We start from the raw sequence: 14,631 nt of genomic DNA, 5'->3' as shown, positions 1-14,631 counted from the left end.
CCGCCTTCTATTTTTGCAGTCACAAGATATGTGAATGTAAATTCCTGGGAGAGAGGTAGAAAACTCTGTTTCAACTGGTGTCTTTTTCGGCTATGTGGGGAGACCAAATAGGGTGGTTTTGAATCTTCTGGCTCTTATTCAGAGCAGCAGCATGTGGAGGGAGACAGATGCGTGTGCTTTTTTAGTGCAATGGCTTCAGAAGCAAGAGGGGAAAAAACACTTTCTCTGGGAGCTGGAGAAGGTGTCCTAATCGCAGGAGAGGTTTCTAAATGGCATATCTTTGCGAGTGTTCCTGTAGTCTGGAGGTTTTTGTTTGTTTGTTTGCCTTTGGAAGGTTTTACTGTTAATCTTCACGTCCTTCAGCAGAAGTGAGAAATGTGATTTTATTTTGTGCAGTGTCGCGGACCCTCCGAAATCTACTGGGAAGGATGAATACCTCGCACAGTACCAATGTGATGACAGTGGAGACAAGGAGAAACCAAGAAGATCAAAAGAACGTGACCTCATTTCAAAAGAAAACGTTTTGTACGGCAAAGAGTCTTCTGAGCCTGGTGAGAAATTGCGGCAAACTTCCTCTCTCAAGTGTGACACTGAATGTAGCTCTAAAAAGCTTTCCTCCTCAGCTATTGCAGAGAAATGCCAAGGTAGAAAGGACAAGACTAAAAACACTGAGAAAGAGCATTACCAAAGCAAGAGGGAACATGCTCCTAGTGAAGAGAAGGAGAGTCAAAAAGCAGGTCCTTCCAGCGGCCAGGTTCAAAAGGCGTCACGCTGGAGCTCCGAGTTCGGCAGCATTCCGAGACCGTTTTGGCGGTTGTGGAGACGGCCCTGGCTGAGGTGGCTGCTGCTGTTGCTGCTGTCCCCTCTGTCCTCGCTGTTGCCGCTGTTGCCGCTGTTCCCGGACCTTGGAGACCTCCGGCGGCTCCCTGTGACAGGCCCTGTGGCCCCGGGGAGCTGCCCGCCGCCTCGTCGGCCAGCCCGGCAGCAATCCTGCCAGCACAGAATAGCTCACTGCGTTTCAGGGTAAAGTGACGATTAATTTCTATTTCCTGGCCTGGGTGCTGCTTCCTTCTTTAAGGAAGCTTCAAGGTTAAAGGTTAAGCTCAGTTATGTCAGGGCCCAAGTCCGTTTCGTGAAGGGGCTCTTGTACGAAAGCTTAAGCTGGGATTGACTCTCTGCTAAGCGGAGGCCAAACGTGTACCTACTGAGAAGCAGGTCCTAAGTGATAACGTTTTCTAAAGAGACTGCTAAACACATCTGAACAGTGCTGCTGCAGAACTCTGAATGGGGGGATAGCAACTGTCTTAACTGATCTGGAATCTTGAGTTTACTTTTCAGTGGACAAGAGGTGTGTCTCTCAAGGCAAACAAAGAGAGGAGTAACACCCGATACTCATGTCAACATAAATTTATGCTCAGAGCGTAGGTGTAGGAACAGCATGGGTATGTATATGGAACATCGGGAGAGGAAGCTCTGTCGGTATTTACAGTTTTTCTACTACCTTGTCAGAGAGACGTTATCTCCACATTAGAAATGGATGTATTTTGAAACGGTGGTGGTGGATCGGATTTCTTCTTTCTAGTGTTAATATTTGCTCTTGAATCGTACTTAATACCTGGTAACGCCTCAATCAGTTGTCAAAAATAAACTTAAAAATGTGTAAGGCTTATCTCGTTGGTCAGTATAAAGATCAAGGCTTTTTTCCTTTTTCCTTTACCTTTTCCTTTCTTCCCCAGTATTGTTTTTCTTTTCTCCTTCTCACTACAGTCTTAATTTTGTTTCTTGTCCCTTAAGTGTGTTTTCAGTGTGTTGCTGAAACATTTTCTCTTTCAATCCGAAAAAAGGAGCTGTCACTGGTGAAGATCGGAGCTTATCTGAAAATCCCTGAGCCCAGGAGCTGTCACCTTAGTCTTCCAGTCGGACAAGGACGACTTCATTTCTCGTGTAAATGCATTTTTCAGGTTTGCATATTGTTTTTTCAGGAACGGAAAGTGTGTATAGAATGGATTTAAAATCAATCTTAAATGTAAAATGTCAAGGGAAAAAAGTTCTAGTTACAACCTCTGCACATAATTTGCCAGCTGTGGGACTAGGAGTTTTCTTATTTACTGTGTTTTGTTTAACGTGTCTGAAGTTTAATGGATAGCAATCAAGGCGTGCTAGAAATCTGAAAGCACTTTATGCTTTGTTCTCTCAGTCATTTGGGTATAACAAACTAGCTTATGTTTTAAACGCTCCATTAGGTTAGTGGTTTCCCTATAGGTAACAAGTCCCTGTGTGCTACAGTAAGACAGTAACAAAACATGAAGTATAGAAGTTCATCCTGTCATGGATGCTTCTGCCTACGGACACACAATTATGCTTATTTAAAGCGGTATCACCTTGAAACCTAATCAGCATTTTAAAAAGGACTTTGTAGCAGTTATTGGCTTTTGTCCTGGAGGGCTGAGGTTTGTTTTGTTTTGTTTTACATTCAGCATTTCCGTTTCTAGCTTACATTGCCCTGTTGTTTTGCATGAGGAAAATGTGCAACTTTACAAAGCAGAACGGAAAGAGCTGCTTTTTAGTCTAACGTTTCAGTTTTTTGTAGGAGTTTTAAATGTGGTAGGAGTAAAACACCAGAAGTACTGCTGCCAAAGTTATATTCAAACTCGTATTTCGTGGAGAAGCAGAAGAAGCCCAGGGAGAAATAAATTTGCAAACGTGCTCTTCATGCTCTCCTTTCCCAAGATTTCTCTGAGATATAGCCCATCCTCTGTGGGTTTTGAGGTGTATGGTTCCCAGGAGTGAGAAGGAGGGCCAAACATCTCTCTTCTTGGATCTCAACATGCCAGGGCTTTAGTGTACTGCCACTTACGGCTCCGCTTTTTCACCTGGAAAAAGCGACCACATGATGTAGACTGAGGAGCCCTCACAAATTAACTTGCTATCACAAAGTGACGCCCAGAAAAGGTGTATTTAAAAGCTAGGCTCATTATAGAATAACAACAACCCCCTCATGATTGGTGCAGTAGACAGTGAGGTAGAGAGCGATCCCTGGAAAGACAGAAGAAAAGGAGCAGTGAGTTCTGGGTACCTTTGTGCACACGAAACAGAAAAACGCAGGCAGTGAAGTAATAGTGTTCCATTACTAACGCCAGCAATAGATAATTGCAACAATTATCTATTAGATCATAGGTAATAATTAACAGATAATTGTGCAACTCTGGAAATCAATAAATAACTGATTCCCCTCAGAGAATGTCTTCTACATTTTTATATTAAAAAGACTCCAGAGTTGTAATGGATTAAAATCCTACGGAAGTGAAAGAAATGGCATCAGCCACTAGTTCTGCAGAAGCTAAAAGTAATACCGATAGAGTTTAGATGGAAATTTTCACTTTGTGTGTTTAGTTTGGGGATTCTTTTTAAATCATTCATACCAGCGATTTAGTTCTTAAGGCTGTTTCTTTGAGATTAAGTGACAGGACTTCTGCTATTCTTTTCTTCTTGGAATGCTTCTTGATATTCTTACGTCAACCAGAACTTCTGTCTCTGTCGCAGATGTCAACAATGACCGTAGTTAAGAAGCCCAAATCTTCAAAGTCTAAAAAGCCCTCTTCAAGGCGGTCTGGCAAATCCAAGAAACCAAGTACTAAAATACTGATGTCACGCACCGCAAACTGGGGCCAGATACCGCCTGCAGAAGATTCAAGCCAAGTCTCTGTGGCCCAAGGACGTGGAGGTGCTATTTACTGTAGATCATCTGAAAAATCTAAGGCTTTTGCCCCAAGAGATCTAAGTAAGTGTGAGCTTTATCCTGACTCCATTTTCTTCAAAGCAAAAGTAGAAAATGCAGTTCTTACTTGTTGCACTGATAGAGAAGGGGACTAGTGTGAACAAAGACTTCAAAAGCGAATCCCCTAAGGCAACTGAAGTGACTGATGTTACAGAAATTAATTTTGATATATTTACAGTCAACAGAGAAATATGGGGAGCTTTTTGTAATGCACAGATTCATCCCTGTCTTTTCCGTTTTGCAAAGAAAAGTGTTTGATTGTTGCTATTCACAGCTTCCATTTTTCACACGTTTTTTGAATGATAACATTGCTCAGGAAAAGATCTGGTATCTGTAGGGGTACCGTCATTCCTAGTTACTAGTTTTTACCTTTTTTCCGTATAATTTCAAGTCTAAGCTTGTGGTTTAAGTTATAATAAGGAAAAAAACAGTAGTTGAGTTAATCAGGTTAAAGATTATAGATGGAGAGGAACTTGGCATTAGGTACTACAAACAGAATGGCAGTTAGCCTTGCCTTAGAAAAATTAAAATGGTTGACGAAAGCTGTTTTTTGTTTTTTTTTTTTCCCCAAAACATTGTGTTGACCAGCCAATTTGAATTTGGCGGTATTAAAGCTGTCTGCAATAATTTTCTTCTGGCTTGGATTGTAGCTAGCTCCTCTAGGTGCTCCTGCAGAATAGTATTTTTTTAAATACCTTGCTTAGAAACAAACAAACAAAATCTCTTTTTAAATTTAACTTTCTTGCAGTCGTTAATGATGGAATTGCTCCACCACAGAGCATTCTTTTTCCACCTGAGAAGATTTGTATGGATTGGCGAGAAACACAAAGTGTTGGAGTTGGCCTGTACAATCTTGGCAACACATGTTTTCTTAATGCTACTCTACAGTGTTTGACCTACACACCCCCACTTGCCAATTACATGCTTTCTCTCGAGCACGGCCAGTCATGTGAGTACTTTCTAAGAGTATTTCAAATCTGTTGGACAGCTCTGAAGGTGAAAGAACAGCAGTGATTCTGAGACAAGCTTATTTGCCTGATTTTACCTGTAGAAGCTGGCTTTGAGCACTGTATTAGCAGTGGGCTCCGAATAGCATACGGAGTGCAATTAATGCACTGTTTGTTTAATGAATGAATTTATTTATTTATTTATTTATGTATTTATTAAAGGATCATTTATTGCTTCGTGGGAATAATGAAGTGCATTGGACAGTAATGCATTTAGTAGTAATTTTAGAGAGTAATACATTTTTCAGCCTGTGGAGTTCACATTCCTGTCAGCCTTTACAAATGTGACTTTGCAGTAGTCTTTTAGATTTCTCATCACAAAATGCATTTGAATACAGGCTTAGTGGATATTTTTATTCTGTAAAGTTGTGTGAAATGAAATGTTACAAGACTGTTGGGACATTGGCATCTTGGGAGAATAGAATGTAGCAAGGAGAGTGGATATCGTATCTATAGTTTAAATTTTACTTAGATGTTTGTTTGTAGTTATGGATATTTTGCTGGACTGGGATGCTTTCTTCTTTCACTCTTCAGGTCGTGAACAAGATTTTTGCATGATGTGCACAATGGAGACTCACATTAACCAGGCCCTGCGTTGCACTGTTGATGCCATCGAGCCTACGCATGTTATCAGTAATCTCAGTCGTAAGTGGCTTCAGATGTGTTTCTTTTCGATAGCTTGTAATCTTCAAATACTTATTTGATGTGTATAAGTGGTTTTAACACTAGAAAGAAGAGAGATTTTAGAAATACAAGAATGATTTCATTTTTAAATGAGGTGAATACTATCATCTTCTTCTTTAGGAATAGGACAACATTTCCGTTTTGGCAGTCAAGAAGACGCACACGAGTTCTTGCGCTATACTGTTGATGCTATGCAGGAAGCGTGCTTGAATGGAAGCACCGAGTAAGCATAAACAAGTTCACTTTCATACATTCTCTAGCACCTTCTAGTCCTTTATTTACTATCAAAAATGATCTCTAGCACCTTTTAGTGCCTTATTTACTATCAGCAACGAAAGTCTACATCATCCTTAGTTTTCATAAAACTCTTTGAAGAGTTAACTCTGCGCCTTAAATCTTCTGAGGTCTGATTATAATTTATTTCCAGATTGGACAGATCTTCTCAAGCTACCACCATCATTCATCAAATATTTGGAGGATTTCTAAGATCGAGAGGTACTTTAAAAAATATTCCTGTCCTTAGAACTGATCTGTGTCTTTTGTCGGTAGTAAAGCAGTCTGTAGTTTGTCTAAAGTAGTATCTGGCAACAACTTGAATTTGGACAGTTAGTCTCCTTCACATAAGGTTAAGCATTTATATTTTGCTTCCAGTGAAGTGCTTGAATTGCAAAGCAGTTTCGGATACGTATGAGGCATTTCTTGATATCACTTTGGATATAAAGGTAAGATGTTTTCTAAATATAATTCATGATGTTTAAGTACATGCCTAACTTTCTAAATTAAACTTGTTTACCTTAAAAAACCAAACCACATATAATGTTAAAACGTAAGAGCTTGGTGGTGCTAAGGAAGTGGATTGGACTTTGTCCTTCTGTGGAACCCATGTAAATAGTCTCCACATTTGCATTGGGTTTAAGGGGAAAGAATTCTCTTTCTGCAAAAATTATAATGCTGTCATACTTCTCTGTTGTTCTACCCCAATGTACATCTAATTGTTAGACTGATGAATTTGTCCCCAGTGTTGATGACAAAGCACACTATAGATGCTGTCTAGGCTACTGGAAAAGTATTTGTTCCGAAGTCAAATGACTTCCAGGTGAGGTCAATGCTGAGCATGCTCTTTCTGCCTCCTTCTTCACAGTGCTCATAGTAGATCGCTGGAGTATGTTAGTAAGATTCTCTTACAACCTACTAGTACGTCTCTGGAATTTTGAATTTACGGTGACTTTACGCTCTTCTTTCTCGCTCCTCTAGGCGGTTTCATCTGTTACCAGAGCTCTGGAACTCTTTGTGAAACCTGAAGAGCTGGGTGGAGAGAATTGCTATAAATGTAGCGAGTAAGATTTTGACGAATTAGGTCTTAATCCTAGATGTCAGTTTTATATGTTGCATGACTCTGTTGGACTACCTCTAAACTTTGGATCTACTTACGAGTTTTGTGGAAGTTTATAAAACACTTGGATTTTTGTTTCTTTGGAGGGGGGAAGTCTTGTTCAGAGGCATTCCCTATGGGTTTGCAATTCTCTGGCTCGTATTTTGCCATCAGAATTCAAAAAGAGATACTTTTGTTCTTTCTATTTATTAGCTCTCGACAGTACTTTTCTTGATGTAAACTGCCCAGTTTCCGTTGTTCTCTGGGCTAGTGGCTAATTTTCACTGCTTACACTGTAGGTCCTACCTTGGAGCGGGCAATGTATCAAACTGAACTATTGTGTTTCAAAGGATGGCAGACAGTTTCAGTGTCTTTCCAGACAAGCTCAGTACATGAAGACTTCCTACTGTTAAATGTCTCCCTCCTGTAGAATGACCCTGTGCTTCTGTTGTATTTTTGATGTTGATAGACGACCTATGTTGGAGATTATTTGCAATTTCTAGTCCTGGGGACCAAGGCTCTCTCGTTCCACTTTCATTATTTGTATTTCCCTTGAAAGCTGAAAGAATGTATCCAGGATTGGAGTTCAAATAGCCACTTTTGTAGACCAAGAAATGGTACCTTGCCATCCAACCTGGTAATACCCTTTCGTGAGAGATTCCTGTTCCTGCTATGCCCGGGGTTTTGGGAGAATTTACCTTCTTCACTGTATTAACAAACCTGACACGCAGTGCATGGGTTTATGAAAAGAAAAAAGACCAACCTATTATGCAAGTAAATGTCATTCAAATAGCATAGGCATGCGTGAGACATTAAAACGAGTTTGTTTTGGGGGCGAAAAAAGAAGATGCCTTCAAACACTTATCTCTGCTTGTTTTTAAGGTGTAATAAGATGGTTCCTGCATCCAAGAGATTTACCATACACCGTTCTTCCAAGGTTCTCACAATATCACTGAAAAGATTTGCAGATTTCACAGGTGGAAAGATCAACAAGGTATATTTACCACTGTAATGCAACTATATCATTGTGTAATGGGACATCCCCCAAAGCTGAAAGTTGTTTATATTTTCAGACAGTAATTGTAGACTAACGACTATGGCTTATTCTTTCTCTTAATATCAATAAAGTTCCCGCTTGACAAGAAGCATATGCTTTCCTCTGAGAAGGCTGATTCATCAGGAAACAGTTCTCTGCAACTTCTAGTCTTAAACATTGTTTATGGGAAGACTTATTTGTAGTGAATCAAGAAATATCTTCTAGAAATATATTCTAGAAATAAATTCTAGTCTGTGTTTTTTGGAAGTGTTTTTCTCTGGCTAGTCCACGAAGTACTCTGGGATAATTTTCTATCTTCTTGGTCTCTCTTTAGGAGGTGAAATATCCGGAGTATTTGGACCTGAGATCCTACATGTCACAGTCAATGGGAGAACCACTGCTCTATGCCTTATACGCGGTGCTGGTACATCACGGTGTCAGCTGTCACTCAGGACACTATATATGCTATGTAAAGGTAGAAGTCAACAGCATTTCTAACAGGGTAAAGGTTGTGCTGGCAAACCAGTGAAAGCGTGACTAGCAGCTACTGTTTCTAGGGAAAAAGATTTCATTATATTTTTATTTGACACGTGTGTATTTTGTTCCTATCCGTGATTTCATTTGGAACACGTGCAATTCACCTAAAGAAATGGTTGTCTTTATTTGCAGGCTGGTAATGGACTTTGGTATCAGATGAATGATGCTAAAGTAGTCCGTACTGACATTAAGAGAGTTCTTGGTCAGCAAGCTTACATACTTTTTTATATCAGGTAATAACAAATCTTAACATGTGTTCAGAAGAGATTTACTTTCCTGTTACTGATATTTTTCTGTTTTGCAAGTGTTTTTCTTGCTATCCCAGGGAAAGATTATTATTTGTCTAATTCAGTTCTGTCTAACCTGAAATTCTCTGTGTCATTTATTATCTTTTGTTGCTTGGCCTGAAACTGCAGCACTTGTGTAAATTGCTATCTATGTGTTACCTGTAGCTGGCTAATTTAGAGAAGGAGAAAAATGAAGGTCATCTGTCGTGTAAGAATGAATTATTGTTCTGAAAGTGATAGTCTTAGTAGGAAGACTGTTCTCTCCTTTTCAGTTTGTAGTCTTGGCGAAGCCTTCTGTAGAGAAGGCTTCCATATCGTATGAACTGTTCCTCTAAAATTGTAGGATGGGATTTAATCCAAGAGTAGGCTGAAAGAAAAACTAAACTCCGATCACTGCTCTTTTCTGAAGGCGCTATGATTTGACACTTGGAGAACGTGCGTTTTACTTGCCAGCACCATCTTATCCCTGTTCATTCCCTCCTGGTCAGCAGGGGGCTAATAGTAAGCAGGCTGGATTTATGGGACCACGACTTCTTCCTCATATGATTAAGGTAATTCAGGGAAGTGGGAGGGCAGGTAACGGCACCAAACTGCTAGTGGGTTTGGGGTTTGGTGTGGGGTTTTTTGTTTGGTTTTCAGCATCTTAGTTTTGTTTTCCTTCCCATGCTGCAGCTTTCTTCACAGCCTTCATGCTACAGCCAGAGTCATTCAAACAGTGGTTACTGCTAAATTGTGCAGCCATGCGACTCCATTACTTAATACCTCCAAGACAGCTTTCTAAAGCACAGAGAGCTACGCTCTTTGACAATTTAAGCAGAGTGTACTAATCCTCGAATCATTTAAAAGAGGACTTGTTTTTCCTATCGTCGTCACTTTAGCTAAGACAGGGAAAACTAATTGTCTTATTCCTGAGCACCAGAACAATTACTTCAGGCTTTTCAGGGTATGTTTAAAGGGGAAAATAAATATATTTGGGAATAGCAGCAGGTAATGTTAAGTTGTTTGGCTGGTTTTCAAAGATGATGTTAATTTGATTCCAATCGGCTGTAAACCAAAAGCAGGAATTGAATATGCTTATTGGACTTGCATTTATCTTTAAAGGGCAGTGTGTTTTTCTTTGTAGGTGTTAAGACCATTTGTAGAAATACTCAGTAGGAGAGTTTTGTGTTTCAAAATGTTAAATGCAGTGTTTGCGTTAATCCATCTTGCCATTTCTTCTTTTTAAATACAGAATTCAAGCCGTTTAAATGGAAATGGATCCATAAAAGAGGACGCAAAGACCACTGGTGTCACCCTAAAAAGGCCATCTTCAGCACCACCGATGGCCTGTGTTCAAAACCAGACAATTACCAGGCCTTCAATTACTGATCCGTCAAGAAAACAGAAGATCACCACCAGTATTCACAATAAATTGCCTGCTCGTCGGACTGTGTCACAGCCTGACTGTCTTAGCAGTGCTGCGGAGGACGAAGATCTCTACCAGGCTGTTCCTTCATCCACAATTACAAATTCGGTAATGCAAATGAAGCAAATGCAAACAAGCAAAAAAGTTTCTGATGAGATTTTTGTGGAGCCAACAGTGAATGAAAATCCTAAACTCAGCTCTGATAACACAGTCCCTTACGGTGCAGAATCTTCAGGAAAATCTGAGGAGGAGTCAAAGGGCTTATTTAAAAGGAATTGCAATGCAATGTCCTCTAATGGAATTTTGGTTGGAAAGGTAGTCCGTACATTGCAGCATTCCGGTTCTTCCTGTCAGAATGCTGACGAAGGAAGATCCCAGCATGAGCTGCCAAAAACCGATTCACTAAATGGTGCTATTAGGTTAGTTAATGAATCGAAAGAAAACGGACTGAAACTTGATGATTCCACTTGCCGAGTTGAACCTGTTAAACCTTCTGAGATGTTCTTTTCTAAAACAAATGGATTGCTTGAAACCTAGATTTGCTCCATCGAGAATTTCTCACCTATGATGTATTCGGGAGTGTTTATTGTGTTCCTAATTCAGGTGAAATACTGAGAAAACACAGCACAAATGTGATTGTAAGACTTTGTGGTATTATCCCATTAGAATTTGCAGACCTGAGCTTACATTAGAACTTGTCAACTTAAGCTCAGCTGAGATAAAAATTCCTAAGTTTCATAAAGTAGATTTTGGGAGGTGAGTTGGGGTTATCTTTGAAGTGTAGATAATGCATACAACTCAAAACGGTCTTGCTTACCATTTAATGGAGAAATTCTGACAAGACTAGTCCTCAGTACTACTACAAATAGTATTTTTTTGTCTGCTGACTTGTGCGTTTTGATTGCAGATGCCTGGAGCTATGCCTTCAGTCAATCGAGAAATCATCACGGAGTCCCTCACAGCCAGCCAGCTGAACAGCTTGTCAGAGGAAACGAGGTAAAATGAGCACAGTCTGATTAAGACAAGACCTTATGGAAGTTCGTTACGGTTTTATCTGTCTACTAATAGTATTTAATGGAAGGATTTAAATTAGTACAATTCCATGCTGTATGTCCAGCGTTACGAACAGAACTAATGATCAGCACTGAGCATATCACTCTGATGCAGGTTGGTGCCTCAAGGAGAACTTGTGTTCCTTCATAGAATGTTTTTCCATTTTTTTCCACTGTCTGGAGAAACACTGGCTGTTCCCCGCTCGCCCCTATGCCTTTTTTCTCAGAGCAGCAGGTGGAAGGAGACGGATGCATTTGCTTTTTTAGTGCAATGGCTTCAGAAGCAAGAGGGGAGAAAGCACTTTCTCAGGGAGCTGAAGAAGGTGTCCTAATCACAGGAGAGGTTTCTAAATGGCATATCTCTGCGAGTGTTCCTGTAGTCTGGAGGTTTTTGTTTGTTTGTTTGCCTTTGGAAGGTTTTACTGTTAATCTTCACGTCCTTCAGCAGAAGTGAGAAATGTGATTTTATTTTGTGCAGTGTCGCGGACCCTCCGAAATCTACTGGGAAGGATGAATACCTCGCACAGTACCAATGTGATGACGGTGGAGACAAGGAGAAACCAAGAAGATCAAAAGAACGTGACCTCATTTCAAAAGAAAACGTTTTGTACAGCAAAGAGACTTCTGAGCCTGGTGAGAAATTGCGGCAAACTTCCTCTCTCAAGTGTGACACTGAATGTAGCTCTAAAAAGCTTTCCTCCTCAGCTATTGCAGAGAGATGCCAAGGTAGAAAGGACAAGACTAAAAACACTGAGAAAGAGCATTACCAAAGCAAGAGGGAACATGCTCCTAGTGAAGAGAAGGAGAGTCAAAAAGCAGGTCCTTCCAGCAAGAGGAGGTGTTCTCAGAGCGTGGAAGTTGTTCATCAAAAGCGTCACAAGCAGGAGCACTGGGAGGGAAGCAGGTGCAGATCTTTCCCTGGTGAAAGAAACAGCCCTGAGAATGGCAGAAGAGCAGTCAAATATTCAAAGTACAGATCTGGCAGCGGAGGAAGATCAGAACAAGGTAGCAATAGATATTACCGATCCAAAGGGGAAAGAAGTTGGAGCAGAGAAAGATACTATCGAGATGAAGCACGGAGGTGGGAAAGATGTAGCTATTACAATGATTACTATTCACCTCATGCGACAGGAGACAGTAGAGAGCGAAAGTTCTCTCACGGCGATGCAGCCTTTGACAAATGGACTGCAACTTACTACGGCAGGTCACATAAGCATTATCATTACAAAAGTGGATGGCCTCACGGTTCCCTCTTGAGAGATGAAGATGGACGTCGCTTTAGCACACCCCGAGCAGACTTGCATCGTTGCTCGGTATCTCAGCAACATTCTGGAAGACATTCTCGTGAAAGACATGCGCTTCCACCTGTGTCAGCTCATTTGGAGAACTGTTGCCAGAAAAATGAAACAGAAGGAAACAGAAAAAGAAAATCTACCCGTGCAGAAGGTAGTGAAAGTGAAATAGAAAGGAAAGACAGAAAGATAGAAAAGGAGCTTTTAGGTGGTGAAAAAAATGCAAAAATATCACAAGTTCTAGAAGAAAAAGAAGTCTAAGGATAAACATGGAGAGAAGGATTCCAAGTAAGCAAGGATTCCAGCATACTCCGCATTTTTTATCCTAATTCTTTTCTGGGTGCTTCTCATGTATTCCTTCTTTTTTTTTTTTTTCTCCTTTTTTTTTTCTTCTCTTTTTTTCTTCTTCTTTTTTTTTTTTTTTTTTTTTTTTTTTCTGGTAGTTTCTAAGTTACTTAGATAGCATCAGCTGGCTGGGGATCATGTTGTTAGGTTGATCAGTGAAGATAGGAAAGCTATTGCTGAATTGTTTCAGAGCACTAGCTTTGGACCACATAGTTGGAAACACATCCGTACACCATTCTGGATTAGGTTAAAAGTTTTTTTCTGCTTGCACGTATTCCAGAGCTAGCCATTGTTAATGATCTGTGTACAAACCAGGACCTATGGTCCTCCAATCTGAGGGCTTAAGTTTGCTACATCTAAAGTAAGTTGCGTGTGCACAAAGCACCACAAAATAGCTGACATGCTGCAAATCATCACCTGTGGTAAAATAAATAAAGTTTCATATAGGCAACAAGTGCCACATCTTTTTTTCTCTTTTAAACTTGCATGTTTCTTTCAGACTTCACGATTTGTGTTTCTGTGTGCTCCACTTTGACAATGCCAATCCCAAGCGTAAAACAAGAAGAAAAAGGAGAAGAAAAAGAAGAAAAAAGAGAAACAGCAGGAAAGTGAAAGGCTCCTTGGAACACTTAGATCCTCGTTTCCAGAAGATAACGCGGGAGAAGAAGGAAGAATCCCATCCTCCAGATGGCTCTTCATGTGAGCAATGCAGAAGTCAGAGCAGTAAACAACCTTACAAGGAAGGGAAGCCTTCCAGTGCAGGCGAAAGCAAGAAATACACCTCCGTCTCATCCAACGAGTGTATTAAAGGTAAGCGGCCGCAGTGTGTTTGAGGAATTCCTTTTCTATTAATGTAGAGATTATTTCCAACAGTCTTGAAGTGCTTGGTGACTTAACAGTCTGCTGGATATTAAAAAAAAAAAGCTGATGGACTTTTTCTTTCCGTTTTTAAATGACCACTAGGAAAGAATGCCTGAAATAAAGAGGTGAAAGGCAAATAGTTTTCATTTGGTGTGATGATTAAGTGGCAAACAAGAGGAAGAGTTGCAAGATCTCTTCTTAAATTCAGTCCAGCCAAGTAGGAAAAGTAAACGTGGACAGCTGTATCTTGGCAAAGAAGATAGTAGGGAGCAAGGAGGTTTAGCAGTCAAGATGGAAGGTGATGCCATGAGGCTTACAGGCTAGTAATGTTCTAGTGAAACCCAGCCTTCCTAAAGAAGCCTGCCTGAATAATTCCTGTGAATAACAGACTCTGTTCAGCTATTTCCTAACATAGAAACGGTGCTGACTGCTTCTTCAGAGTAACATAAGTTAGTGATGCTACTGAAATAGTTGTGGTTCAGACGTAGATCTGATTTCTCCTAAGCACGCTGAATTCACAGCTGTTGATCCTCCAGCGGAGGCTTTGCAATTGAACACCTGGAGAATAGGTAAATTTCCCGCTGTTGTTCTCCTCTCCTCTTGTTTTGTTTTGTTTTGTTTTCCTAGTAGAATAGGCTTAAGACTCTGAAGAAACAGGCTGCTTTTTTTCATTTCCAACACTGGCTGTTCCTCCTGAGCCCCGCCTTCTATTTTTGCAGTCACAGGATATGTGAATGTAAATTCTTGGGAGAGAGGTAGAAAACTCTGTTTCAACTGGTGTTTTTTTCGGCTATGTAGGGAGACCAAATAGGGTGGTTTTGAATCTTCTGGCTCTTATTCAGAGCAGCAGCATGTGGAGGGAGACAGATGCGTGTGCTTTTTTAGTGCAATGGCTTCAGAAGCAAGAGGGGAAAAAACACTTTCTCTGGGAGCTGGAGAAGGTGTCCTTATCGCAGGAGAGGTTTCTAAATGGCA

General features: G+C 40.4%; 1 pseudogene; it reads left to right on the top strand.

The window, feature by feature from the left end:
• The first annotated feature begins 617 nt into the window (after nucleotides 1-617).
• LOC140002625 (ubiquitin carboxyl-terminal hydrolase 42-like) lies at nucleotides 618-13,628 on the top strand (annotated as a pseudogene).
• The last annotated feature ends 1,003 nt before the right edge of the window (nucleotides 13,629-14,631 follow it).

This window comes from Anas platyrhynchos, chromosome 5 (genome assembly GCF_047663525.1).
Source record: "Anas platyrhynchos isolate ZD024472 breed Pekin duck chromosome 5, IASCAAS_PekinDuck_T2T, whole genome shotgun sequence".
Classification (NCBI taxonomy): Eukaryota; Metazoa; Chordata; class Aves; order Anseriformes; family Anatidae; genus Anas; species Anas platyrhynchos.
This window is presented reverse-complemented; position numbering and strand designations above follow the sequence as displayed.